The sequence below is a fragment of the Phasianus colchicus genome, chromosome 6, assembly GCF_987193195.1.
Source record: "Phasianus colchicus chromosome 6, bPhaCol1.hap1.1, whole genome shotgun sequence".
Classification (NCBI taxonomy): domain Eukaryota; kingdom Metazoa; phylum Chordata; class Aves; order Galliformes; family Phasianidae; genus Phasianus; species Phasianus colchicus.
Window position 1 is genome coordinate 6,561,348 of NC_143441.1, and position 27,211 is coordinate 6,588,558.

At 40.1% G+C, this 27,211-nt stretch overlaps 1 long non-coding RNA gene across 2 annotated transcripts in view; it reads left to right on the top strand.

Annotated features, from left to right (window-relative positions):
• The first annotated feature begins 3,995 nt into the window (after positions 1-3,995).
• The window catches only part of LOC149917395 (uncharacterized), a 28,660-nt gene continuing 5,444 nt past the window's right edge, over positions 3,996-27,211 (top strand). For both annotated transcript variants that reach the window (XR_016467428.1, XR_016467427.1), the window contains exon 1: positions 3,996-4,081. This is a non-coding gene — a long non-coding RNA (uncharacterized LOC149917395). The remainder of the gene's footprint in view (positions 4,082-27,211) is intronic.

Here is a 27,211-nt window from a genome sequence, read left to right on the forward strand (position 1 = left end):
ATTTAAAACCAGTGAGATGAGGATCAGGAGTACTACAGTCTCTCTTTATCAGCTGATCCTCTTGCAATGAATAATAATATATAACACAGGGGAGGCATGCAGCTTTCTTCTTAATTTACTGGCAGTAGTTCAGTTCCTGCTGCTTAATACAACAACATTTACTACAGTAAAGTAAATGCCTTACAAATTGGCTGTATATATGACCAGGTCTATGTGTTTGTTTTTTGTTTTTCTTCTAGAGAGTAACAGGCTGACAAAGCTTATTAAAAAAAATATATAAATAGCCATGCTCAGGGAAGAAAGTCAGCATGTTTTTATGTCGACAAAGAGAATTTTAATGCATGATGTTTCAGGCCACAGGATCTGTGATACCTCAGCTGGAGTATTGTATCCAGATGTGGAGAGCTCAGTACAAGAGAGACATGGACCTTTTGGAGCACTTCCAGAGGAGAGCCATAAAAATGATCCAAGGGATGGAACACCTCCACTACAAGGACAGACTGAGAGAGATGGGGCTGTTTAGCCTGGAGAAGAGAGGGCTCCGAGGTGACCTGGTAGTGGCCTTTCAGTATCTGAAGGAGGGCTGTAAGAAAGAAGGAGGCAGACTCTTTAGCAGGGCGTGTTGCAATAGGATAAGAGGAAATGGTTTCAAACTAAAAGAGGAGAGCCTTAGGTCTGATATAAGGAAAAAGCTCTTTACAGTAAGGGTGATGGGATACTGGAACGGATTGCCCAGGGAGGTGGTGGATGCTCCATCCCTGGAGATATTCAAGGTCAGGATGGATGTGGCTCTGAGCAGCCTGAGCTGTAGATTTACTGGTTCATCACAGGGGAGCTGGACTAGATGACCTTTGAGGGTTCTTTCCAAAGCAAGTGATTCATGTTTCTATTCTGTGTATGCTCCACAAATTGATGTCTCCATGAAATTTCAAAAGCTAAACAAGAACACTTACCTTTTGCATAGCACAAAGTTTACGGATGTGCAACTTAAGTGGTTTTGGTGGTTGCTCTTGACACACATGGCTATTAATTAGAGGATAGTTAATATAATTGTTCTTTCTCAAGTGTTTCCGTGAGCTAATAATATAAACCTGTATAGAATTAGAGAGAAGCAAGTGGAAACAGACTGTTTGGCTTTCAGCACTGCACTTGAAAAGGGATTTGAGCCAGCATGTCTGGCTCAAGCTTGCTGCATGTGAGTACTTGGAGTACCATTAAGACTGATAGCATAAGAAAGCACAGCTGAATTTTGCTGCACAGCCACCCCCAGCTCACACGTATAGTTTATGATTGATAACTTGGCTGCAAAAACAAATTCAGTTATCCAGGAGGAGTTTACTGTCTGTGCTCATGTCTGGATCAAGTTATGCCAAATCCGGAGTGCTCCCAGTTTATCATTTTGTTAGGACTGTACTGTTGGAGGGGAGATAGCTCAATACTAAAAGGTCATTAGTGAGTTCAGATTGGGAGGGTTTGGAAGTGAAAATTTCTGAGTTTGCAGCTTTGGATATTAAGTGAAGATAAACTCTGAGGATTGTCTGGAAGATGAAATGTCTTAACAGAGACTAAGCCACCTACAGTAAAACAGAAATATTGCCATATACTGATTAGAAGCATAAACATCTTGTCTGTGTTTCCTGAAGTCTTCTATTGTTGTCAACTTCCACTAATAGAGACTTGAATAGGAAATAGCACTATTAAAAAAGGAAAAAAAAAAACAATATTACGTTGCTGCATTTCCTGTTTTCTATTAAATTCATCTGAAGAAGTGGGGAAGATGTTAACAGTTAAGTAGGTCATTACATGATTTATTTTAGTATGGACCTTTGGCAATTAAGGGAGTGGTATATCTCCTTTCATAGAAAGTGAAGATGTGCCACAGACTTATTCCCCTCTCTGCTCTGAGCTGACATTGAGGCTCCTGTTACATGTCTGTTAAATGTCATTTGGAAGAGGAACAGTTGTTTGTTTCCTTAGAAGATTGGATCGGGAACAGAGAAGAAGGATGAGACCTGTTGGGCATGGAAGGTGACTTCTTGGTGTAAGAGCCATCTACTGTCTCAAGGCTCTATAGATGCTGACATCTGAGATTTCCATTAAGATACGAACTTTCTTTCAACTTAGTTCCTTATTAACAGAAGAGTTCTGGAAAACTTGCTCTAATGAGAGTTGAAAACTTCATCTGTATTATCAAGTCTTACTGAAAAAGTAAGGTAAAGTCTATTTTATGAAATACTGTTAAAATTCCTGCAAAAGATTTTTTATCTTGTATTCAAAGATACAATGGACATGAATTTTGGATACATTAATTGATTTAAAGAGTTCTTTTGTTAAAGCTCTTGTAAAGTCTATACTAATACTTCTAAGACTGGTGTTCTTCTAGTATCTCTCCCATGAGCTGGGTGAGCAGTTCAGGTACTGATTATGCAGGCAGGAGGATGGTTACCATTATGTGGTGGCAGTGATTATCCCTAGACACTGTAAAAGCACTGTGATATTATTAAATTCTTATGGAGATCCACTATGGACTTCTGAGTCTTTGTTGATTTGAAAGAGATAAGTGTCTCTTCTGAGAAAGTGCTGCAGCAATGAAATACGTATTGACTGATCTCAGAGAACATTTTTGTTATTGCTATCATTAAGTAACATAAATAGGCAATAGTATACATTCTCATTAAACTATAATTCATTAAAGTTCTTCTCTTACACTTGAGAAATGCTTCAAATGGTATTTGTAACTACAGAACTGTTCCTTATTTATTTGTTTTATCCTTACACCTGTACTGCAGCCTTTGGGGAATTGATTCCTCTTCTAAAGCACTTTTTTATTGAAATAGTACATTGTAACTTCCCAAACACTGCAGTAATTGGGTAAATTGCAGTTTATCAGAAAATAATTTTCCTACCAGAATGTTGCAGAGGCTAGTTGTCCAATTTACTGACAGCTGGTTTGACAGGATTAAAGATTAGCATCTCAGCATGAACAATATTGATTTTTTTTGTTTGTTACAGCAGTTATGCACGTGACTTAACACACAAAAATTCTTAAGAAAAGTGAAGACTTTGACTGCTTTTGCCCTCAATCTTTTCCACTATTTTTTTTTTTTCATTGCTTTCAGTGGCAAAGCATTGTTTGATGCCTCTGCAGAAAAGAGATGTAAATCAAGTGCTCTTGTAGATTGCTGTAGCACATGCTTTTTCTCCCCTGTTTTTCATTCATCAGATAAAAAGAGGTTTTGGAAGAGGATTTCTAAATGTTTGGAAATTTCAATCAGTTTAGGTATCTTGCAGCTATTAACAGTTTATGTATGAACTGCTGGACTTTCAGTAGCCTAACTGTAATGCACCAGCACTGTATATACAGAAATCAATATAACAGAGGCTACTTTTAGGGGACTCTGAGTTTTGACATCAACGCTGCGTAGATTTCTGCCTGACTTTTGAATTAATTCTTTGTTCTTCTTGCAATTTCCTTAGTCTTTAACCAAGCATTTTCTGGTGTGTTTCTTTCTTCTCTGATGTTTGTGAGTATCAGATAGATTGGAGCCTGCCTTCACAATGGAAGCATCATGCAGATGATTTTTAACTGGGAGTTCAGGTGATGATAATTTTGTAGCTAGATGTGCGTGCCTAACTGATGTTCCTTGGTGCGACACATTAAGTGAAAGCATCTTTTCCATATCTTTTTGTTTTGCACAACTTGGACGTTAGTTGAAAAGCAGAAACAATAATAATATCCAGGCAAGAAGGACACACACGCTGAATTAATAGATAATATGATAATTTTAGGTAAGAAAATACTACTTAGCAGAGCTAATAATATTTTTTACAGCAAGACCGTTTCTGCCCACTTGTATGGTAAGTGTTGAGCCACAGCCTGAACCACTGATTGAGCACCTGGGGAAAGGACCTGTCAGCCCTGGGAACACAGGTGAAGGCAATTCAGCTGTGTGATCCAAGGGGTGAAGCCTGGCTGCCCCTCTCTTAAACCTCATTTAAGGGCTGACTGCTACTGGGAAAGGCTTTCTGGAGTTCCCTCCCTTGTGGACTCTTTTCTGCAAGCCTAGATCTTCAGAGATGGGTGAGCACTTTTTCTTTGAAACACTGCTCCATCCCCACTGGTCCCCTTGCTGTTACACTCCTGTATCACCCTTCCACTGCATTAATCCTTCTGATTGTAACCCCACTGTTCTTCTTCTCAGAGTTTTGTAAAAAATAATAATAATAATAATTCCTTTTTGTATTTTCCTCTCATCTATGGTTTCCACTGAAGTCTTACGCTTTTCTCTGTTAGTCCTGGAATTTAGAAAGGAAACTTCTGTCATATCTGTAAAACCATGCCAAAGGACTTGCTCAGGCTAATGAGAGGTTTCTATGATGGAGATGATAAGCCAGGTCATGTCATTGTGTTTTTTGCAAATACTTTAATCATTCTGCATAGACCATGTGGGCAGCTGCCTCCAGGCATCTCCTTAACAGCAGGAGCAGCAAGCCCAGTGTTATCTAGCTCATCTAGAACTAGTATCCTTCAATCAGTTATTTGAGTATTTTATATTATCATACATGAAGTGAGTGATCAGCACATATAAATGTGTACTCTGAGTAAAAACTGTAACAATAATTATTGCTTTCATAGATCTGTGATTTTTGTATTTGGATATTTCATCTGAAATAGGAGAAACCCCAAAGTGTGGGAAGTCTTCCCCCACTGGAGAGGTGGGCACTGGGAAAGGAGGAAGGATACTGTAGCTTCAAACTACAGCTTTTCCTTCTATCCTATCCACTACTACTGTAGCTTTTATTTAATAAAAAAAAATGTAGACTTTGAAATAGGGAGAAAAATCCAATGATGTTGGTTGCATTTTTCACAACTGACAAGAAAATTTTGGCAGTTGACAGCATGCAGGCGTTTTTAATTGATCTCTCAGCACCAGGTGCACAACCTCCAGTTGACAAGCGGAATGGTTGCCAAAATGACAGCTGGAAGGTACCTGTGTTACAGTGCTCAAGTGCAGAAACAGATGGAGATGTGTTTTTAGAAGTGAGTGCCTCTGAGCCCACTCATTGTATGCTACTAGCCACCACAGACATCATCTGGGTGGTATCTCTCTGTTTGGAAATCTGGCTACTGCCATTTTCACTTTTTTCTTCTCTGTGGTGGTGTCTTGATTGCCTGATGCCTGTCAAATTCATTCAGGAGTTGAGTTAGGCTCACCCTTTTTAAGGCTCAGGTTCTTGACAGAATGGGACAGTTCTGAGAGAAAAAGTCATCTATCTATATTTTGTTATCATCTGACTTTTCTAGAAAGCCCAAAGGCATCTCTGCTCATCACTTGCCAAATCCTCATAATAAAGCTTTTAATGCTCAGTGAATATTCAACACTGCACGCGTTCACCAAGCACGTAGTTAGAACTGTTTTGTGCAAATGCTTTGTTTATAAAAAGATCCTTGCAAATATATTTAAAAAAATCACAACCTACTATGCATAGCAGCATTATTGAAGTCCCTTCTGGAAATGCAATGGAAAAGTCCTGCGTAGGTTTTACTATGGGTATATAAATTTTATCATAGAGTGTTGTTTTACTATCAATTTCTAACTTAAGAAACTGTTAATAAAATGGAGTTTTGCATAATATTAATTCTGGATGCTGCCAAGCCTTGAAAGCAATTATGTGGAGTGCTTTAGATTTTTTCCATTCTACTGATTTCAAAACACATCCAAAACATTTTAGAGACTGCAGCCATGTTCTGTGCACTTTGCATCATTAATACCTCACTTGTATTTGCTATGTTAAAGTGCCTGACATGGGGAACAGTTGGATTTTGGGAGATGGATGAGGAAACTCTTTGACTTTCATGAAATAACCCTGAGATGCTTCTGTTAAGCAGCACGAAGTGATGCTGTGTAGCAGTTTAATAAGTAGATCTGGAATGACGTTATTCAGCATTTCTGTAATTTGAACAGAGTGTGCCAGTTTGCTTGAGCTTCTGTTTTGTGTAGCTGTACATTTTAATTGTTCTAATGGCCTAGTACAACATGCTGGATGTTTGTTGGATCCGTAGGTTTGACAAAGCTTGAATTTAACACAGAATTATTTTTGATCAAATATAATCAAACTTCAATCAGTCTTTTGTATTAACTTTTTACGTTTTCCTCAGCTAGGAAACCATGGACAAATGCTTGCAGATTGAAGTGTTAATAACCGAATAACTGTTAACTCATGATACAGTTCAACTGGGATTTGGTTTTAATTTTCAGACATCTAGGGTTTAATCAGTTTTGAAGTGTAAATATGGCTATCTATGCATATCTATACATGTTTGTGTGTATATAACTATAAGCACACATGCAGATGTCTCAGTACCTTCTCTTGATGTTAAGTCAGTCTTGTGTTTCTACTGTGGTGGCATGAAATAAATGCATACTTCTCTGTGCCTAGCTAGCATGGGCCCAGCACCATTTTAGCTCCAGATAGCATGCTGTCCCACTGGACTGTTCCACAGAGAGGACTCTTCTAAGAGTAAACCCACAAGGCAATGTCTCCCTCTACCCACAGATGGAGAGGGAGGAAGCGAAGACATCTGTGAGGAAGGATTGGCCTATGGAGGAGGCTGTGATATAGGCTTGGTTTTGAACTCAAAAAAGCCTGGTACCTTTTATTTTCCCTTTTGGAAGATGAGGTTGTGTTCTTCTCTAGCTTCTGTTCTTTTATGCCCTTGTTTTAAGGGGATTTATAAATTCCTTTCAGAAAGATGTGCTTGTTTATTATCTGAGAAATACTCAACTACCTCCCTGCATCTAGTTGAGCAGTATGACTCAGAAATCCCTGTCCAGGACTTTGCTGTTCCATGACTGCATTATATCTCACTGCTTGGAAATGGAACATTCAAACACATGACAACGGCCCCAGAATCTTCCATGCTTTTTAATGTGGCTTCTGCAAGGCCTGTGGCAAACGCTCTGTCTGGGATGAAAGGAAACAGGCAACCTGTTATCTCCAGCATCTCCTCAGACAGGGGCTGTGCAATCCTCTGGCAGTTCATTGCCATGCTTCTGTGAGGCTGATGGGCACTGGGAACATGGGGACATGAGCAACATTGAGTCAGATCCTCTTCATGAAGCATACAGAAAGGATGCCAGCCCACCACAGGCTCTGTTCACATAATCCCCAGCTTTAATTGCTGCAGATGCAGACCTGAATGAGGTGGCTTTTTTTTCCCCCACTTTTAATTTCTTTCCAATTTTCAATTTCAATTGAACAATGAGCACTTTAGGAGAAGGTCCAAGTTTCTCATGCCTTTGACACTGGCACAATAAGTTGGCTTAGGAATTGAGTCCTGTGAAGTGTTCTGGAGGAAATTTCAGGCTGATGCACTGCCAAAGGAGGAATAGACTCACAGTATGTGGGCATAGATTTTTGTACAGCATGAGTCAAAACACTACTGCTTAGAAGTAAAGCAGTGATGTTATTACTAGGGACTGTGATAATCATACTCACCCTGGTGGTTTGCATCTGAGCATTTAAATTTGGATGGAATTTGTGGGGACCCTACTCTGTTGTTAACAATGTCTTAAAATAGACCCTTCATCTGCAGTCCTTCCCTGAGCCTAGTTCCTATAGCATCAGAGTTTGCACAAAGATGCATGGGGTTGAAATAATTGGTTTACGTTATTTCGTCAGGCATGATCACAGTGCCACCATCACATTTAAGGACAATCCCAGTCAGTCCCTCTTTGTGTTGAGCTGTTGCCTCCATTGTTAACCACAGGACACCCCATCAGTCTCACTGGCACAAAGTAAGAGTGGCACGGTGATTCCTGCTGTTTATGTGTTCCAAAGTCTGCAGTATGTCAGCCAGTTCTTAGTGTTTGTAGGTGTGTAGGAAGGGGCTTCAGAGCTTGAGCCACTGCTATAGGAGGGCCGAGGAGGGAAGTGGATGGTATTTACAGCAGTGGTGGGTCTCTGAGGGCATTCATTCATTCAGCCAATGGCCTGGAACTTTCATGAATTCACCATATCTCAAAGTGTATAATTAGCTTAAATAAAGTAGATCTGCAATGACTCTGAGCTCAGCTCCAGTGAGTTTTGAAGTCATTCTCTGTCTTCCATATGAGGAATATATGTCCCTGATTCCTAATATGTGTATACACATAGCACAGACATCTATCAACTGTGTATTGATTATCTCACTGTATCACATCTGTCAGGCAGATTCAATTGAATGAACATCCTTCCAATTCCAGGAGGACTTTCTGTGCATGCAAAATGCATCAAAACTCCAGTAAAAGGGGACTTGGCACTCAGAGAAATGAGTGGAATGAACTAAGGGGAAGGCTTTCAGTTAAACAGTGTTTCCAGGTTTGCTATTCTGGTAAGTGCAGCTTCGTGTGTTTGGAAGTGCTTACAAATATCAGGTTGTACAACGTTGGGCAAGGAGAGGATGCTGGAGTGAGACAGTTGGAAACATTTGTTTATTATGTTATTTCCTTCTTTTTGGAATTCTTTAAAGAAACCTAGTTTAATCTTAGAAGTTTCCTTTTAATCATTAAGTGTTCCATCTTCTTAATGACTGAAGTGCAAGGCATGGTATTGCGTGCATGTGGGTGTTTTTGCACTTCATAGTTCAGTGTTCTGATAAACCACCATTAATTCACAAGGTCACGCTCAGTCTCCAAAAGCCTTTTCCAGATGGTGTGAAAGAGGAAACAGCCTTTGCTACCTCACAGGGAAATACACTGCAGGAATGAGACCATTTCTTCTTGACTCAACTTGAAGATGTGGCATTGGATGCTCTAGCAGCTGCATGAGCCATAGTCATCTGAGGATCACTCAGTGACCACAATGTTATCACATGCATTCCATGTGATGGGACATCTGTGGCGGGCTCTTAGTGACCTCAGCCAGCTTCCTGCTGCTCCAGGTGGCCCCTGTGAAGGCCAGCACAGCCTGGCACTCCTCTAGCTTCTAGCAGGTAGGCACTCTCATCTCATGCCTTCACTTCTTACCAAATTCACTTCTGCTTGTACTCTGGAAAGGAGGAAACACAGCCCTGAATGCATGATGAGGTGAGAGCTTAAGGTTCAGCTCCCCAGTGGGTTTTGCCTGCTTTAAATATCTGCCTCCATTCAGCATTATTGCTTTGGACCTTGAATCCTGGCAGTAAAGCAATTTGTGGCAACAATCTCTGATAAGGAGCGACTCAGACCTGCACAGATGTGGAGGCAGTCTCTTTATATTTGCAGCTTCTGCAAGGGAATTTGATTCTTCCTTGTGTTATGTCATTGGCTAATTTAAATCTGTTGAACTCCAACTGTCTGCATGGGTGTGAAAATAATGTAATGGGAAATAATGGTCCTAAGTAGATTTGTATTCATGCTGATTGACATACCTTCTTTGGCTTGGTTTCTGTATGACAAGATAAAAGTGCCACGTTTCATTAATTTTTATATGTAATTCATTTGCATGGGCAGTAGCAGATTTTCTTCGAACTGTCTAACTCAAATATGGACGTTCTGAAGCTCTTCTGTAAAATTAGATTTATAATCTAGAACTGCCAGGTTCTTCTGAGTTCAGGAAAAAAGATTCTGTGACATCTTATTGTAATAATTTTCTTCCTGGACTAGATAGCAGTTCAGAGTTTGGCACGGGAGCTTAATTAAACATTTTCCTGGTGGATCAGTCGTGGAAAAAGTTGCAGATATTCAGCACAGGCATCTCTTTTGAAGAGGAACTTTTGTCTGGCACGTTCTTACTAAGGGACTTCCTCAGAGATGAGAACTGTGGAGCAGAGGGATCTCCTGACAGCATACAGTGCTATGGCTACAGCCTGACCAGAATAACTCTGAACAGACTTGGGACCTTCAGTCTTCTGGTGTCAGGTGTAGTATTTGTTGTTTGTAATGTTCTAGCAGGTGAATTCATGCTGCAACATTAAAATCATAATTACAGATGAATTAAAATTGCAATTTTATTTTTCAAATTATAATTATACTTGAAGTTCAGAAATGGGATAAGAACTTAAAATCATCACCTGAACCATAAGGCTGAACTCCTTTCCTCAATTTATACCATTTCCAGATATTCCCTCTTTCCAAAACTCTGAAAAGTCAGAAAAAAATTGCTTCATGACTCTTGAAAAATAATTAGGAGAGTTTAGCAGTGCTTCTGATTTTATCTCACCCAGATCACAGTGTGCAGAATTTTTGTCCAAACCTTACCGCCGCCCCGATTATCATGGCACATTAAATGTCCCCATAACAAAAAGCTCAGACACATCACCCATCCGCAAAGGAGCAAAACCATGAGACAAGCCTTTCATTGCCCAGCTGAGTTCTCTCATGCTCTTCTTTGCCCTTGCTACCCACAAAGCTCTTCCAAAATCCCATGGAGGCTTTTAAAAACAGTGCAATGCCCTCACGTGTTCCATGTACACCAGGAGAAGTGACCCACCTTCAGCTGTGATTTTTAAGTATGCAACACATTGTTAGGTAATTTCAAAGCAAATTGAACAGGTTCTTGAAATCAGTTTAAGTAGCTGTAACAATTTGAGCTATTGAAAGTGTTACGATGCCTCTGCTGCTTGCGTGTCTTGATGAGGTTCAAAGGCTTAAAATAGGAAACCCAAGTGTTTGTTTGTTGTAGGAGAAAGCATGTGTTGTGCATACGCTGGTGCTTTTATGTTTACAGCTGCAGCCCTGAGTAAATTGCTGTTTCTTGAAGTCTCCCATTCATGGCTGTGGCGGTAGATTACACATTTCCTTTCTGAAGGGCTAATTAATGTCATCCAAATTTTGAACAGTTAATTTCTAGGTAGTCTCGAGGCAGCTGCGATGTCTCTCACCAAGGAAACACTTCTTAACTTGAATAAATGGCCCGTACACTCTTATGTTTTACCAAGGTAACCTGGGAAACACAGATGTTCAAGATTCAGATGCTATTCTCTTGAATGGGGTTCATCTGCTACCTGCTTAAATTGAGGGGATTATGCTTAATTTGCTAAAGTGTGATATTAAATTCAATGATGCAGTAGGTAAAAGCCAGTTATCTTCGTGTTTTTCTGGTAGAACTCATCTCTGATGTTCTTGCAGTTGTTGCAGGGGGAAAGGAGCCATGCTCTCATAGCGTTCCTGTGTTTTGCACTTGCATCTCCATGGCCTTTCCAGGCTAAAGAAGCAGACCCCTAATTAGAGATTTCAGTTGGATATCAGCCATTTTCTTCTGATTCTAAACCTGTCTTTTGGGAAGGAAATTACACAGTCCATTTCCTTTGGCAGATGGTTTGTTTTGGTAAAAACAGCTGCATCACTGCAGGACAAAGCAAAGATTAACAGAAATGTGCACTTATTTTGTATTTAGACAGACTTAATTTGAAAATTTTAAGAAAAACTTGTATTTTTATATGAATCCTATAGCCTTTCATTCTTTATTGACTTCAGCACTCTCTTTTCAACAATGGTGAAGTATCTGCTCCTTCTCTCTTATAGCAGACCTCAGTATTTTTCTTTTGTCTTTCCATCAATATTGCCATGGAATAGACGGGAAACAAGAAAGTAGCCAAGCTGGTAAGAGTCTTTCCTTCCAGCAGTTAACTTCACTTCTGTTTTTCCCAGCTGTATGGGAACTGCTGAGTCACAGCCTGAACCTTTGATTAATCACCTGAGGTGAGCACTGAGTCAGCCCTGGGAGCACAGGTGAAAGCAATTCACCTGTGCTGCAGGAAGGGGTGGAGCCTGGCTGCACCTCTCCTAGACCCATTTAAGAGCTGACTACCAGTGGGGAAGGATCTCTCTCTCTCTTTTCGGAAGATCTACTCCACTGGAGTTTCCTGAGCGAGCCCACGACACGGGTAAGCCTCCTATTTATTCTCTTTGTCTCGCTGTGCCTAACTCTCTTGCTTATTTCATTATTATAACATCTTAATATTATTCAATTATATAATATTCCTTTATATAATTTTCATTGATTATACACCAGCCTTTCAGCTGTGAGAGATGTCCAGTTATTGCTTTCCTCCGCTGTCCTGACAAAAATGAGTTGCTGTGATTCCAAGGAAAAGCCTTCCTTGTGTTAGTTATGCATCCGCTTCGAATTGTCATTAAGGTTCTTTCCTTTGACTTGAGAGAAGGGCAATTTTGAAGATGATCCAATGCATCCTCAAAGAGATAGAGAGGTTTGCTGTGAAGTTTTCTTTTGTTACTGAAAGCCATGACTGTCTTAATCTACAGAATGAGACAGAATCAATGTCCTGCTCACGGACAATACCTCCTGGAGATGGATGTGTAACCCTATTTGGTTCCTTCAGTGAATCCCAGGGAATGCAGCTTTTTGTGTGAGATTTGTCCTAGCTGAAACCAAAGGTGTTGATCTCATCAGTGGAAGAATAAACATCACATAAAGAACAATAAAGCAAGGGAGTCTTTATGATTTTCAATTCAAGTTTCTCTTGAGCTTGCACCATAACTTTCATCAGTGCAATTGAAATAGGACTTTATTTAAACTCATCAGCAAGCATATCACAAAAGTCCCCTCAGCACAGCACTCTTACCCTTGCTCTCTCCTTGTGCAAAAGCAGCTTTTAGTGATCAAATATTACCACTGTATTTTTCAGTTGTATCAGTTCCTGCACTCCCAAAAACAAACTATTGGAGTTGAGGAATCCATTGGGCAATATTTTGTTCTTTTTCAAAACTTTCTGCACTGTATATTAACAACAATTTCAGATGTTACTGCTGTGTTAAAATGCTACATTAATATAGAGTAAGAACTGGATTTCCTGTCTGGTATTCATGCAAGTAGATAATTTTGAAGCTGAGAAAATACTGCAAAACCATATGAGAGATGACAATAGGAAATCTGATAGGCTGTTTCACAACTGTAGAGATAACTTCATAGTGAAAAGCAGGCACTTTAGCAGAGAATATGCTAAAAAAAAAAAAAAAATTCAGTCAATTCAGCAGTCTTCTATCAGATGATACAGGGCTGTGAGAGAGAAAAACAGGCATGCATTTAAAATAAAAACCTGGTGTATGGGATGCTTATTCATTTCTCATCTCTCTGGCAGCTATGTGTTAGTCTGTCATACATAAACTGTCATGATGGAGGTTTGGTCCCAGGCTGCCTCAGAGCTGAGGGAGCCTCGAACTTCTTCCTGCAGTCTGCTGTATGAATCTCAACGTTTAGTTTCAGCTCAACCTTTTTCTCCTAGTAGAGGATAGAGGACACGGTAGGGATTAGTAGTTCTGTTGTAGTCATGAAGGTCCTGAGAAAGGTTTGGTTTTTTTTCTACTGGTTTATAATTGAACAGATGAAGAGAAATAAAAGCAGAAAGGACTTCAGGGCACACAAGTCCTTGTTTCTCTTTCAAAGCCACACATTTCAAGATAAATCACTACAGCAGAAATTGCTTTGAGAATAATTTACTTATGGCAGGAGAGCTGTGTGCATACCTGGCACCAATGAAGCAGGAGTGTTAGCAGTGGAAGAGGGGAAATCTTGAGGCATATGGCATTATAGGAAGAGAAAAATAATTTTTAAGCATAGAGCTTTGGGCCCCTTGGTACAAGAAAGACAAAGAGGCCCTGGAGTGTGCCCAGAGAAGGGCAACAAGGTTGTAGGGGAACTGGAGCACAGGCCTTATGAGGAGTGGCTAAGGAACTGGGATTGTTTATACTGGAGAAGAAGAGGCTCAGAGACCTCATTGCATTCTACAACTGCCTCGAAGGGAGGTTGTGGTGAGGTGGGGGTCAGCATCTTCTCCCAGGTAACAGCGATAGGGTAAGAGGGAATGGTTTCAAGTTGCACCAGAGGAGGTTCAGGGTGGAAGTTAGGAAAAAAAATTCTTTGATAAGGTGGTTGGGTACTGGAATAGACTGCCCACAGATGCGATGAAATTGCTGTTCCTAGAGGTGTTCAAGGAATGCTTGGATGTTGTACTGAGGGATGTGGTTCAGTGGGTATTGGTTGTGGGTGGATGGTTGGACTGGATGATCTTGGAGGTCTTTTCTAACCTTGGTGATTCTGTGATGAGCAAGAGATCAGGCGTGCCATTGTATAGTGAGTAGCTGTGTGATTTTTTTTTTTTTTTAAGATCTGCATTTGGTACCCTAGCACATAGCTGATTTCTTGTTTGCAGCAGAAGAATGTCTACTGTCTCTGTATGTTGGTCTGCTCCTGGCAAAACAGGGGTAGTTTATTCAGCCCTCCAAGAAGTGGGAATTTGGATACACTACAGGCTGTGAGTTCTGTGCACTGGAATGTCTTGGGTGGATGTTTTTGAAAACCCAGAATAGATGCAGAGGTAATGAAGTGAGCCACGAGGTCTCTGAACAGAAACATATGCTCATTTTATGTACTTGTTTTTCAGAATATGGAGAATTAATGTTTTGTTTTGCATTTCTTCTTACACTGTGGCATATGCTTTACTGATCATAGGAAGTAGAGCGTCCAGAATTCATTAAGTAGCCAGGGAAGGATATCTGAAATGCAGGTAAGAGGACTGGCATTGATATCAGCTTAGTTTAAAATGTATCTGTCTCACTACTAGAGTATTAATACGATTGGGAAATTCGAAGAACAAATATGAACCCAGTTCTCAGCAAATCCACTTTTATAGGCTGAAATGGATGTTTCTTAAGAGTCCAGTCTAAAAGACCTTTGGTAGGTAATAGAGATGTACAAATGTTGGAGACACACTGCTTCTAGGCAGAACTGACAGAGCTAGTTTTTTGTCAGCAAGACTATTATGAAAAGCTGTGCAGTGAGAAAGCAAGTTTTAACTGGGATAAATGCATCTAACCACCTCATCAATATATTGTTTGTAACTTCTGAAATAACAAAACTGTGGTAATTTGTATGCGCTCTTCTTGCATCTGCCAAGGTTTTGAAGCACGTGGAATTGTTTGGTGTTGAATACTTTGCTTATGAAAAAAAAATGTAGTATCTTTCTTGATGTTGGGAACAGGGAGGAGTGCGACAGGATTTTGCCAAGAACTCAAAAAGGCAATCTGATGTTTTTCCAAGACTAACTCTCAAAAAAAAAAAAAAGCCAGTGCCTATAGATTATTATGGCATAGCTGGAGATGCTATTGCCTCTGACAGAGCGTGCTGTACTGCTTCTGTACAGCATCTGTGAAGTGAACTTTTGCTTCCTTCTTAAAGATAGGTTAACCTTTTTCTATTCTAAACTATAAGATTAGCATATTAGCATAATGCAATCTAATTATCTTAGATTATTTGTATTTAAGATCTTTTAAAATAAGCTAATGTAAGTACTGTGCCCTATTTACATTACTCTGGATCAGCCTGGAAGGATGGACCTTTAGATTTTAGTATAGTCTCAGAGCAAGGTGTGCTGCCAACACAGCTGTTACAAACTTCACTGAAACCTTCTTGCATCAAGATGTTTATTGTTCATTAGAAATAAATGCAATTCTGCCTTCTGAAAAAGATCTCAGTCATACTTTGTCAAGGTTGTATGCTGGTGTAATTGAGCATAAGCAAATTAGAAGTAAACCATCTTTCTCAAATGGTCCTTCTGTAATGCGATCCAAAAACCTTGAAGGTATGCATCAGTGCCATTAATAAGATACATGGGCACAATTGATGTGACTACCAGTGGAAACCAGGCCATCTGCCCTCCTTCTGACACCAGCAGGCTAGAATGCTGTGGGTGAAGGTTCATGTGATACCCCAGCACATTGCAGGGCTGCAGCAGGTAGGGTAACAAAGCAGGGGCCTCTCTGCCTTCTTTTATGTTTGCTGCATGCCCTGATGGCATTGAGCCAGGACAGGCTGTCATTAGGAAAGTTTTTGGTGATGCTCCATCCAACCTTCACAGCCCTAATTCAGAACCTACTATTTTTTGGTGTTTGATCACCAAAATGACTGGAGGGGTCAACAAAGATAGCGTTTCATTGTCACTTTAATTCAGAATAAAAACAGTGATTGACAGAAAATGTGGACAAATTATGTTCACTATAACCCATATTTTATAAGTGTTTAGGTACTTAAAGATACAGGCAAGTACTTAGAAGATATTTTCAGTGTAGCAGTATGCTCAACTCCAATTATTTTTAACAAGACATGTACCTTATTTCAAAGAAGACTGATAGGAACATATGTGAGGTTTTAAGCACGGAAGGACAAATCTGATATGATGTCACTGCTGAAAATGAGACTTCATTATTTAAACATTACAAGACTGCTTTGACATTAAAATGATCTGTGGATAGTATGAGTGGTGTTGACCTTCAGGTGGTCATATAGCATTCATTTTGAGTAGTCAATCTGGAGAAAAAAAAATTACTTTCTGGTTGATCAGAAGGATAATTACATGTTACAGAGATTGATTGGAGTTATGTGACTGTAGATGTGTGAGGGATGAGGAAGGGAAATGCATGTTGTATCATTTGCAGGAAAATGCCTGGATTTGTTTTGAGAACAGAATGAAGAGTACCTCTGGTTAAATGCCACTGTCAGAGGAGCTGTGAGCCTCAGGTTTGAAGATTCTCCCAGCGGTCTGAAGCTAACAGTGAGTGACATGACCCAGCACTTGGGGCATGGAAGTGGGCACCAGGAGAACCAAGGTTTTACCCTAGCACTTGGCAGAGACCACAGGTACCCTACTCCTCCTTGTTGGCACAGCATCTCCCCTGGAAGGTATTTGGAGACCTCCCACTACAGGAGGCTAGAATAAGAGTTGTCTTAGCAAGGCCAGCCATATGCAAGTAATGTATGTGCCCAGCCTCGTAAGCTGTGTGTATATCATGACAAATATCAATGTGTAGTCAATGGGAATAGGCAGGTCAAGAACCAGAGTGGGCAGAAAGTTCTGCATGTACCCTGGGCAGAGGACTGTGAGAAGCTTGCCTGTGCTGACCCATATCTTTTAATGCTCGTGCATACACACAGGTGCACTCATCCTCTTCTCTCCCCCATGAGCTGTCTTGCATATGGTATTTCTGCTACCACAGGGAGTGGAACAAATGTTGGGCTGTAAATACAAATGTAAATGCTAGACAGAAAGCTGTGCTGTTAACGATGCCAGTAAACTCTATTGCTTCTCAAAAGCATAAGTGGTTTTACAAGTGATAGATGATAAGCAGTTGTGGAAGTGGGGAGAAAAGGTACTTAAAAGCAAACTGTACTGTAAGTAGATAAGTGTGAGCATATCTGAATATATTGCATATATATTGCATATCTGCTGTCTAACTGATCTGTTTGCAGATAACAAGCAAAGTTATCACAATTCAGCTAAATAATAACACAAATGGACACAGGGTGTTGATGAAGTTAATGAGCGAAATCATAGTTATGATGATAATTATTTATCCAATGAATTACATTGTTCTGATGTGACTGAAGCCATCTGCCAGGTTTTCAACCTCAAAAATCTTTTTTTTTCCCCAGAACAGAGAGAAGGAAAGAGACTGAAATATCACCATAGGTAATTATTTGCTACAGGTTGCCAAGGATGCAAGATGTGCTCTCAAAGGAATGGTAAAATCTGTAAAAAAAAAAAAATAATAATAATAATAATAATAATGTTAGTGAGAAGCACTGGACATGGACATGTCCATGTCGAGTTTGAGGATTTTATTTTGGTACAAATACCTTTATTCATTTTTTTAAGAAGTCTATTTTCAGTCTGCCTGAAAGAATTTCTGAAGAAGCCAATGATTAGTATTAGCTGCACAGATTAAAAAAAAAAAAATTGAATCAAAAGAAATGTGAATCTTTTTAAATCAAAACATTGCAATACTTCATCTCAAAACAGCATTCTTCTGCACTGAATGTGCACCTTAAAACACTAACAGACATCTCTCATTATTATTAAGAATTTTTGTATGAAGGAAAATGAGTAATATTAATTTATTTCAAATTTTTTTGGCTTGGCCAGAACATGAAAGTCTGTATGTGCTCTAAACATACGTATGCAATAGGTGAATTAAAGCAAGGTGGTGATAAAAGGCAGCAGTTTTGAAATGGAAGGTAGCAAGAGTAGATGCTCCTGATGGTTTCACTGATAACTTTTGTGTTTTGGTTCCTTTCTGACACTTACTGTGGGCTCACCTTAGCAATTAGCTGCTCCTGGTTTGCTCTCTGTTATCTCACAGGGACTGTCAGTGTAACCCTTTGATGTATTATAATGCAGAAAATCATTTTCTACTCTTTCAGCTTCCTTTTGGTTTTCATATAACTGGCATTTACAAGGGTAAAACATTTCCATAACAACAGTCCAGTGCATATTTTTGATGCAACGAAGTAGATCTCCTTTCATTTCCAAGGCACTTTAGAACAAATCATTGATGAAAGATTGTTTATATCTCTCTGTATGTGCTCACACAAACCCACTCTATGCAATAATTTGTAGTTTTCCATATAGTTAAAAACGGAGTATCTCAACATTTGAAAGCCAAATAATATATTGGAAATGAAATATCTTCAGGCAATATTGCTTGAAGGCACTGTGAATGCAGGTAGTACTGGAGGTCACTGCTCTGGTATGCACTCACATTACTAGTCCAAAACCCAGCAGTAGGTATGTTAGAGTGCACAGTTTGTAAGGACAGGCATTTACATGTTTACAGAAATGCATCCTTCCCAAAGACAGTAATCTCTTCTGCTTGGCAAGTTGGAGAACAATGCTGTGTAGGTAAAAGATCTGTGGTGTTTAAAATTAGAGTTGAGCCCATGATCATCTATCTATATGCTAAAGACAGGGTCTGGCAGTGGCTTTTGAAAGGTGGAGGCTGACTCCTGTCTAATGCTGCTGCTCTGACTATCCCTAGCATTCATCCTTCTGCTATGAGAGCAGGAGGCTAACTTCAGTGCCACTGGGGTGAATGATGCTTATTGCCATCCTCAGTGTTGAGATTTGATGCGGTCCTTATGGAACAGGGAGGGACTTTTGGCTGTAGTCCACCATTGTAGGCAGATATTTCTAGCAATTTCCTCTAGAAAATGATTAAGCACCATCTGAAAATCTGTCTCTTGTGTTCTGCTGGAAAGTAGTTGCACCGTCCAAACATCTTGATGGTTATAATTCTCCATGTTCCGTTTACTTACTACCATTTTGTATCTTTTTGCTCTTATTCCTATTTCATTTTTCATTTAAAATTTCTTCTTTCTGGTGGAGAGTTATGTATGTCTTTCCTCCAGTGAGATGACTGAAAGTAATCTCATTCCCTCACAGATGTGCCTGACAACCTTCAACTGCTTGAAATCAGGTGTGATTTTCTACATAAAGCACAGCCAATAGGCAATGTAATAAATGACAAGAACAAAAATATTGGACAGCTCAGTACAAGAAAAGATATATGGTACCATTATGACCTAGCTGATTACTTCTTCAGTTCCTGGCAAAAAGACTTTGAATTTGGCCACACTTCTGAGTGGATTCCTCTTTTCCTCTGTCTGTCCCCTCTATTATCACTCCCCCAGCAGCAGTGTGCATCAGGGACTAAAACTGCATTTTTGGTAGCATCAATTAATCACTGAAGATGCACATACATTAATGTTTTTGTTTGGGTTAGAGTGCAGTTCTGAAGTGAACATCCTGGTTACCCGCATCTATTGTGATTTCTTTTGTACTGTGGAGTGGTCTCAGAGTTCATGAACCACGCTGTTTTAAGAGGAAAATGAGGTTGGAAGATGTGCTCTAGTGCAGCACGTCAGCCACTAATGGCCATCCAGGCTGGGAGGCTGGAGTATATTTAGTCTGAAAATAAAAAAACAAACACCGCACGGTCTGGAAACTGGGTCCTCAGCACAAAGTGTTTCATCCTGCAGGTCTGCTCCTGTGTTCTGCTGGAAAGTAGTTGCATGTTAGTATACATGGTTTGCTATTATGGACATGAAGCTCTCCTTTGTCCTTACAGTACCTTTGCACCCACTGGTCACATTTGCTCTTATACAGAGTGTTTATCTTACATCTAGAAAAACAGAAAAATCTACCCAGGGAAGAGCAGTCTGTTCCTCCTGTGTATGAATGTGGTCTCACAGAGGCACCTCACTGGTAGTCAAGATTAGGAATCAGCAGTGCATTTACCTCCTTCAGACAGATTCATTTGAGTGGTATCCCTTGGTTACCTCCTGACTCACACCAATCTGCATATAAAAAAGGACTATTGTATTAGGAAAGTCTATGTGGAGATAGGTAGATTAGCATTTAAAGATGAGTTAATATGACAGATTTAGACCCGGTATTTCCACATATTGACTTTTATTTTCTTGGTGCCCAAAGATTTCTGCTTTTAAATCTTGCTTATTAACCTATAAATGCTCTCTTTTAGCATAAAGATTCCCATGCAAACTGGTTATCAGCCTTTATTTAGATATAGCTACTAGAGCCTGGAGTAGGAATGAATAAACTTTTTTATGATAACTCATCTTATTCAGAGTAAATTTTGGTTGTAATTCCTTTTGCTTGAAAAAGTATAGAACGAGGCTCATCTGTGATATTCAGTACTAGACCTGGTGGGAAGAGACACAATCAGAGGTTGACAAAGATGACTGTTCAAGCTATTGCTTTAGATTCACGTACTTGAGGTATTCTGACTTAAGAAGGAAGGGCTACATTCTGAAAGGGTATTTGAGAGAGAGATTATCTATTAGATCATCACTAGCAGTGTATGAATTAGACTAATGGAAGCTGTGGCCTGTGCCTTTAGCACTGTGTGTTTATCAGCTTGCTTTTCCTGTTGGATCTGGTATCCTGTGCTGCAATGGACATAGAGTAATGCTTTACTATGAGAGTGGTGAGGTGCTGGAACAGCTGCCCAGAGAGGCTGTGGATGCCCCATCCCTGGAGGTTTTCAAGGCCAGATTGGATGGGGCCCTGGGCAGCCTGGTCTAGTATTAAACGGGGAGGTTGGTGGCCCTGCATGTGGCAGGGATGTTGGAGATTCATGATCCTTGAGGTCCCTTCCAACCCTGGCCATTCTGTGAGAGTTGCAAGGACTGCCAAGATTGCACCTGAAGTGTTGGTTCCAGTTCTAGGCTACTTAGTACAAAAGAGATGTGCACATACTGGAAAAAGTCTGATGGAGGGCCACCAGGACGATCCAGGAACAGGAGAAGCTGAGAGAGCTGGGACTGTTCAGTCTGGAGAAAATTAGTGGGGCATCTTACCAGTGTAAATACCTAGCAGGAAGGCATGAAGAAAGTGAGCTGTACTGTTTCTGGTGGTGTCAGGACAAGAAGCAAAGGGCATAGATAGAAACCCTGGTTTTGTTTCAACACAAGGAATCACCTCTGTGCTGTGAACACTGACACAGGCTGCCCAGAGGCTCTGGAATCTCCTCCTTGAAGATGTTCAAAGGCTGCTTGGGCACAATCATGGGCAAGCAGCTCTGGGTTGTGTTCCTTGGGGATGTCCAGAGGCACCTTCTAACCTCAATGACTCTGTCATTTTGTGATTTCTGAGGCCGAATATACGTGCGGATCTGAGATCTTGATTCATGAACAGCAGTTGGACTTACTGTAGTAGTAATGGCAGTATTGTTTCTGGTGTTAATACAACAGTATGTACAAGCCTGAAGCAATAGCGAATTATATTTTGCTCAATCTAGCTTCATTACTGAATGAAGCCCATCACTTCCAAAGAAAATGAGTCCCAAATACAGGACATTGTTAGCTGACTGCTAACCCAATCCTTCTTTGTTTCCTTTTATTAAATTCATGGACTTGATTATGAGAAGAGAATGAGTGGTTACAGAGAATATGAGCAAGGAAGCTAAATACCTCCATGTATCTCTTTTCATGTAACTCCTGCAAATGTATTCTCTTCACGCAAGAATGAATTACATGCTGGATAATCTTATAGCTGCCTGAAAAGTATCCTGGTTGTTATTATTGCCCAGGGTAACTTCACAGATAACTTTTAGATGTATACAGTTCTGTTATCAGACTATGTTGTGTTTGGCATGTTGAATCTTAGCAGGCTTTACAGTGTTAAGGATGCTGTATAGGAGGATGAAATCTCATTTTCTTCCCATGTTCATAATGGGGCTTACAGTAAATTTTTAAAGTGGTCTCCTCAAAGTGAAGCTTAAAAAAATAACTCTAACACTGAGGGAGTTTAATCAGTAATCCCTGAGAAACTACTTCATTCCACAGATGAATTATATGAAGCTTAGGATTGCTGTCAGTGATATCCTGTCTTGGGTGAATGACTTCACCTTCTGTAAATCCTGAAGTGTTTCTGAACATGAATGTGAATGGACCAAATGCCATGCAGACAGTATTCTTCTTTGGCTGGTGTTTTGCTGCTTGATTTCGTGCACATCAGTGGGACTGTGCATACTGGAGAAAAAGGTGAGAGACTTAAACTCTGACTTGACTTTGCAGCCTTGTTGGATGTGGATTTACTAGAGAAGTTACGTGCCTTCCCATGGACTACCTTCAGGTTGTTGCTTTTCCTTCTGGTTGGCGTGCTCAGGTCTGCCAAAGCGCTTCTCAGTCACACTGTCAAACATAACTGCACAGCAAGGGCAGTGCTGTTGGCATGGCGCTTTGGAAGGATCTCACCCAGTCAGCTACCAGGCATGCAGAACATCAGCACTCACTGCTGAGGGGAGGACAAAGTGAAAAGGAGATATTGTGCATGTTGTGGAGTCATCTCTTCACTCTCTCAGATTTCATGGAGGCCAGACAGATTTTCCTCCTGTTGCTGCGAAGTTATTTACCTTTTGTTTGATTCTTATCTGGTTGGGAATAGCTTCACCAGCACACTTTTCCCAATATGCAGTTCTGGTTTAAACTAACTTTCTTTCCTGTATGTTTTTTGGTGCAGGCATTATTAATTTGGAAACAAGTCCATGAGAAGTTTCTCTTTTATTCTGTTTAAAGACTTTTTCAGCTACTATTATCATGTCAGAGACAGTTTGAAGGACAGCTTATTTTCTTGCCTGCAGAATGTGCTGATAGATATTTCCTCTGCTAGGAATTCCCTGAAAAAAAGCAGGAAGCAGGAGTCAGGTGGGAGGAAAGATCATGTCAAAAACGGACCTTGAGTAAGAAAAATCCACTCTTTCACCCAGCCACAGTTGCTTTGATATGTGGTTGTTGAGACTTCTCATAAGGATCTACTTGTGACATATTTTCTAATTAGAACAACTAATTATGACACCAGAACAATGGAGATCATTGGACAAGTTTAAATTTTTGAGAGGAAATCAAATCCAAGTTAACTGGTCTTTGATTCCTCACAAGCCTTTTAATGCATTCATCATTTCACCACTTACCCAGCATGATTATTTAATGCCAAGGGTATCTGTTTTCTAGGAGAGTATCATCCTGCAGACTTTGTAGAAAGCTTCTCTTTGTGGAAAAACTCATGTGCAGCATTCTGACAGGAATACTTCCTTTTATTCATATTATATGCAGATGGACAACCTTTATGGAGTTGCCATTCTTGTTGAAACACAGGTAGGGTCAACAAGTGCTGGAACAAGTGCTGTAACTACAGCACTGTTGTGTTTAGGGTGACATTTTTTAGGAAAACCCAATCCCATAGAACTTCTTGGAGAATTAGACCATAAAAGGGAGAAACTATAGCAGACTTGATCACACTAGGTTTGCTTTTTTATTCAAGACAACTCAGAGTTGGATCACCATCTCAGTGAATGACAACTACCTCATGCTTTGTGATCACTAACATAGCATTACCCTTCTGATTACATAGGACTTAGCATTTACAGAAGTTTCCATGGAGTTCTTGTCATTTATCAAGTCCCAAACAAATTACTTCACAGAATAAGCAATTTCTTAACTAACCCAATCCTTCTAAACTAAGTTTACTTCTTATGTAAGCACACCTGAAAAAGTTAATTCTTTATAATTTGTTTATCTGTCTTTCTAGTGATTAGCTTGACTGGGTTTTAACCAGTCGTGGAAGGGGCTATACAGGGGGACAGAACTGGAAACTTCTGCAACAGCTCATTCTGCAACAACATAAATCACAAAATCATATCGCTTACTTCAAAGAAAATACTTACTCTACTACAGAGTGCTTCCAGGTAGCTCAGGCTGAGAAGAGGAAACAGAAGTATTCATTTTCTTCCAGGTTCCTTGAACTGGCATCCAAATTTCATCTGTGGAAAGCTTTCCTCTCTCCCTTGTCGTTGTACAGTAGCTTTTGAGATGTGAAAGAGTTGCTTTTCTTTTTTTCAGTCCTTCCAATATTTATTATATTTTGTTGGACCTAGAGCCTTAAATATGACTTCTGTTTGTGTTTGCATTTTCAGTGTTTTGCAAATAAACCCGTGCATTTGTTTTAAACATAGCTATTTTAAGAAAGTTTGTCATATGCTCCTTAGAGGAATACGTGGCCCTGCTGTGTAAATCATCTTGCAAAGATGTCCTAGCAAATGCATTTATGGCAGCAGTATTCATGGAAGAGCCTGAGCGCTGTGCCAAAGACCTGAAGCCATCTGAACTGTGGGCAGGGACAGAAATGTCCCCAGGTGAGGTCGCCAGGGGCAGAAAGGGCTACTCTTGCCCTTGGAGGCCTAGCAGCATCTCTAATATTAGCAGCTCTCCCATAGCAGTGAATAGTTTGGTATTTATGGGTGTATGTGGGTAAGATACAGGAAGTATACCAAGCTGAAAATTGATAGAGAAGTTGGGTACTATTTATAACTTCCCCGGATCTAATTAATGCATTGTAGGATGATAGCACATGATAATCTCTCCTTGGAGACTGCTCTTGGCAGGAATAGATGCATGTAGCCATAGCTTGTGTGTGTGAGACAGGACAGGATGAAATAATAGTGTAATAATAGACTCTACCCCCACTGATAAACAAAACAAGACATGGAAAAGGCAAGGGTACTCAAAAAATTCTTTGCCTCAGTCTTCACTGGCAGTCAGGATTCCAATGTTTCTTGTATCCTTGAATCTCTAGACAGGGGCTTGGGGAGCAAAATTCTTCCCCCCCCCATAAGAAAAGTGCAATTTTGAGAACACTTAATGAGCCTGAATGTGTACAAGTCTACAAGTCTGTGGGGAAGGATGACATGCATCCCAGGGTCCTGAAGGAAGTGGCTGGTTAGTTGCTGAGCTGGAACTTAAAGGCCTTCCAGTATTTAAGGGGAGATTTGAAACAGGAGGGCAGCTGACTTTTTACACAGTCTGGTAGTGATGGGACTAGGGGGAATGGTTTTAAACTAAAAGAGGGGAGATTTAGGTTAAATATTGGGAAGAAACTTTTTACTCAAAGGGTGGTAAAGCACAGGAACAGGCTACACTGAGAATAGTTTATTTCTCATTTAGGGCCAGAACATGCATATGGCTCTGTAGTTTCTTTGCGTATTATGATTCAGACCAAGAGTCACATTTTAGTTGAGTGGGGGATGTTAGCTGATTATTTCTTCTTTTGACTTTTTGTTTATTCCTTTTCGCACTGGTTTGCAGCCAGGCATGGAAGAAGAATTGCTCAAACTGCAGAAAAGCCTGCATTATGTTACCTCCAACAGAAACACCTCACTTCTGGCAAGTGAGTAAATGTGTACAGTATTTTTAGACCATTTTTTCTGCCTTAAGAAGCACAGATGTTTGAAGAAATATCCAAATTATTTGAGACATAGCTGAATTCCAACTCTGAAACTCCTGAAATTTCACAGTGATGAAATGAAGCAAGAGGAGGAGGTGCCTGAGAAGCAAGATGTTTTAGTTGATCTCAGCTGTCAGTGCAGTGGGCCAGTGGGAGTGGATTTGTACAGCAAAACAGTTGATCCTCAAGACCTTACATTCATGGTATGCATATTTCAGGACGATTTTCTTTGTATTAGTTTTGTCTGGTCCTGTGGAGTTCATGTTTGTCAGTGACTGAAGTGTCATAAGGGCACTTGTGGGAAGCTTCTTCCAGATAAGTTCTATCTGAAAGGCATTCACTTTGTGTTCTCTGAGACTGCTGAGCCATATGAACCAAAAGCAGGTAAGGGGGTATGACTGGGAGGTTGACTTCAAAAGGACACTCTTGTTTTGAACTAAAATGCTAACGTAGAGGTGCCTGTAATCCATCCAGTTCATCCTGGACTTGTAGTAAGTAGATTAGTGGGCTTCTCCATAAACCTGAAAGCAATACAGAGATCTCATGTTTAGTTCTTATCACAGCTCTGGCAAAGGTGACTTTTTCCTAATCTAAATGTGCAGCCCTGGTTCAAATAGTTTATTTTCTTGTTAGGGCATGTAGTGACAGGATGAGGGGAAATGGCTTTAAACTGGAAGAGGGTAGATCTAGACTAGATATTAGGAAGAAATTCTTTACAGTGAGGGTGGCGAGGCACTGGAACAAGTTTTCCAGTGAGGTTGTGGATGCCTCCTCCCCAAAAGCATTCAAGGCCAGGTTAGTGGGGCTCTGAGCAAAGGCGTCCTTGCCTATAGCAGGGGGTTTGGAACTATGTGGTCTGAAAGGTCCCTTCCAACCTAAACCATTCTGTGATTCTATGATTTAAGTGGTGATAAAACCCCACTGCATATGCTAGGGTTTGTGAAAAGGCTGTTTTAATGCACTCTAGCAGCCCACACCGAAAAGTTGCTTGAAAGCAAACTTGCTTTTCTTTTCTTTTCTTTTCTTTTTTTTTTTTTGGAGTATCATTATAGGCATGTGAAAATAGAAGGAATATCTCAAGATATCCAGGGAAGATCATTTGCATTGAATGCAATTTGCTTGAGGAAAAAAATATGGCTTATGGTTTCAATAATGCTGTTTCTGCAGTGAGGTTACTGAGAGGGTATGTGACACTGATCCAGAAGTAAATGGATCAGATTTAATTGGGCTTACCCGTAGAGCAGGTGCACAAGTTCAAACACTTACTAGCATTTTTTACTGGTGTTCATCTGTTTTTTGTTGTGCTTTTTCTTCTTATTTTGGTATTTTTTTCCAGCTGAAAGTGAGCAAGTATGAAGTATGGCCTCTTGAACATGTAAGAGATGAGCTTGCCAGAATTTTGAACATGATTGCAGAAGTTGTGTTTCTTGTGTGCTGTAGCCTAAGTTAAGGAAGGAAGCTGAAGGCAAGGTCTGGGAATTAAGAATGTGAAATTCTTTCCCGATTGGCAGTTCAGTAGGGTTTTGGAAATTTCATCCCTAAAGCTGTGGTATCATGTGGTATCATTACCCAAACTGTAATGACTTAAAGAGGTGAACTTAGCCAGGGGAAAAAAGCAACAGAGGAAATTAATCTAGTTTCCTGTGCTTCTTTTCA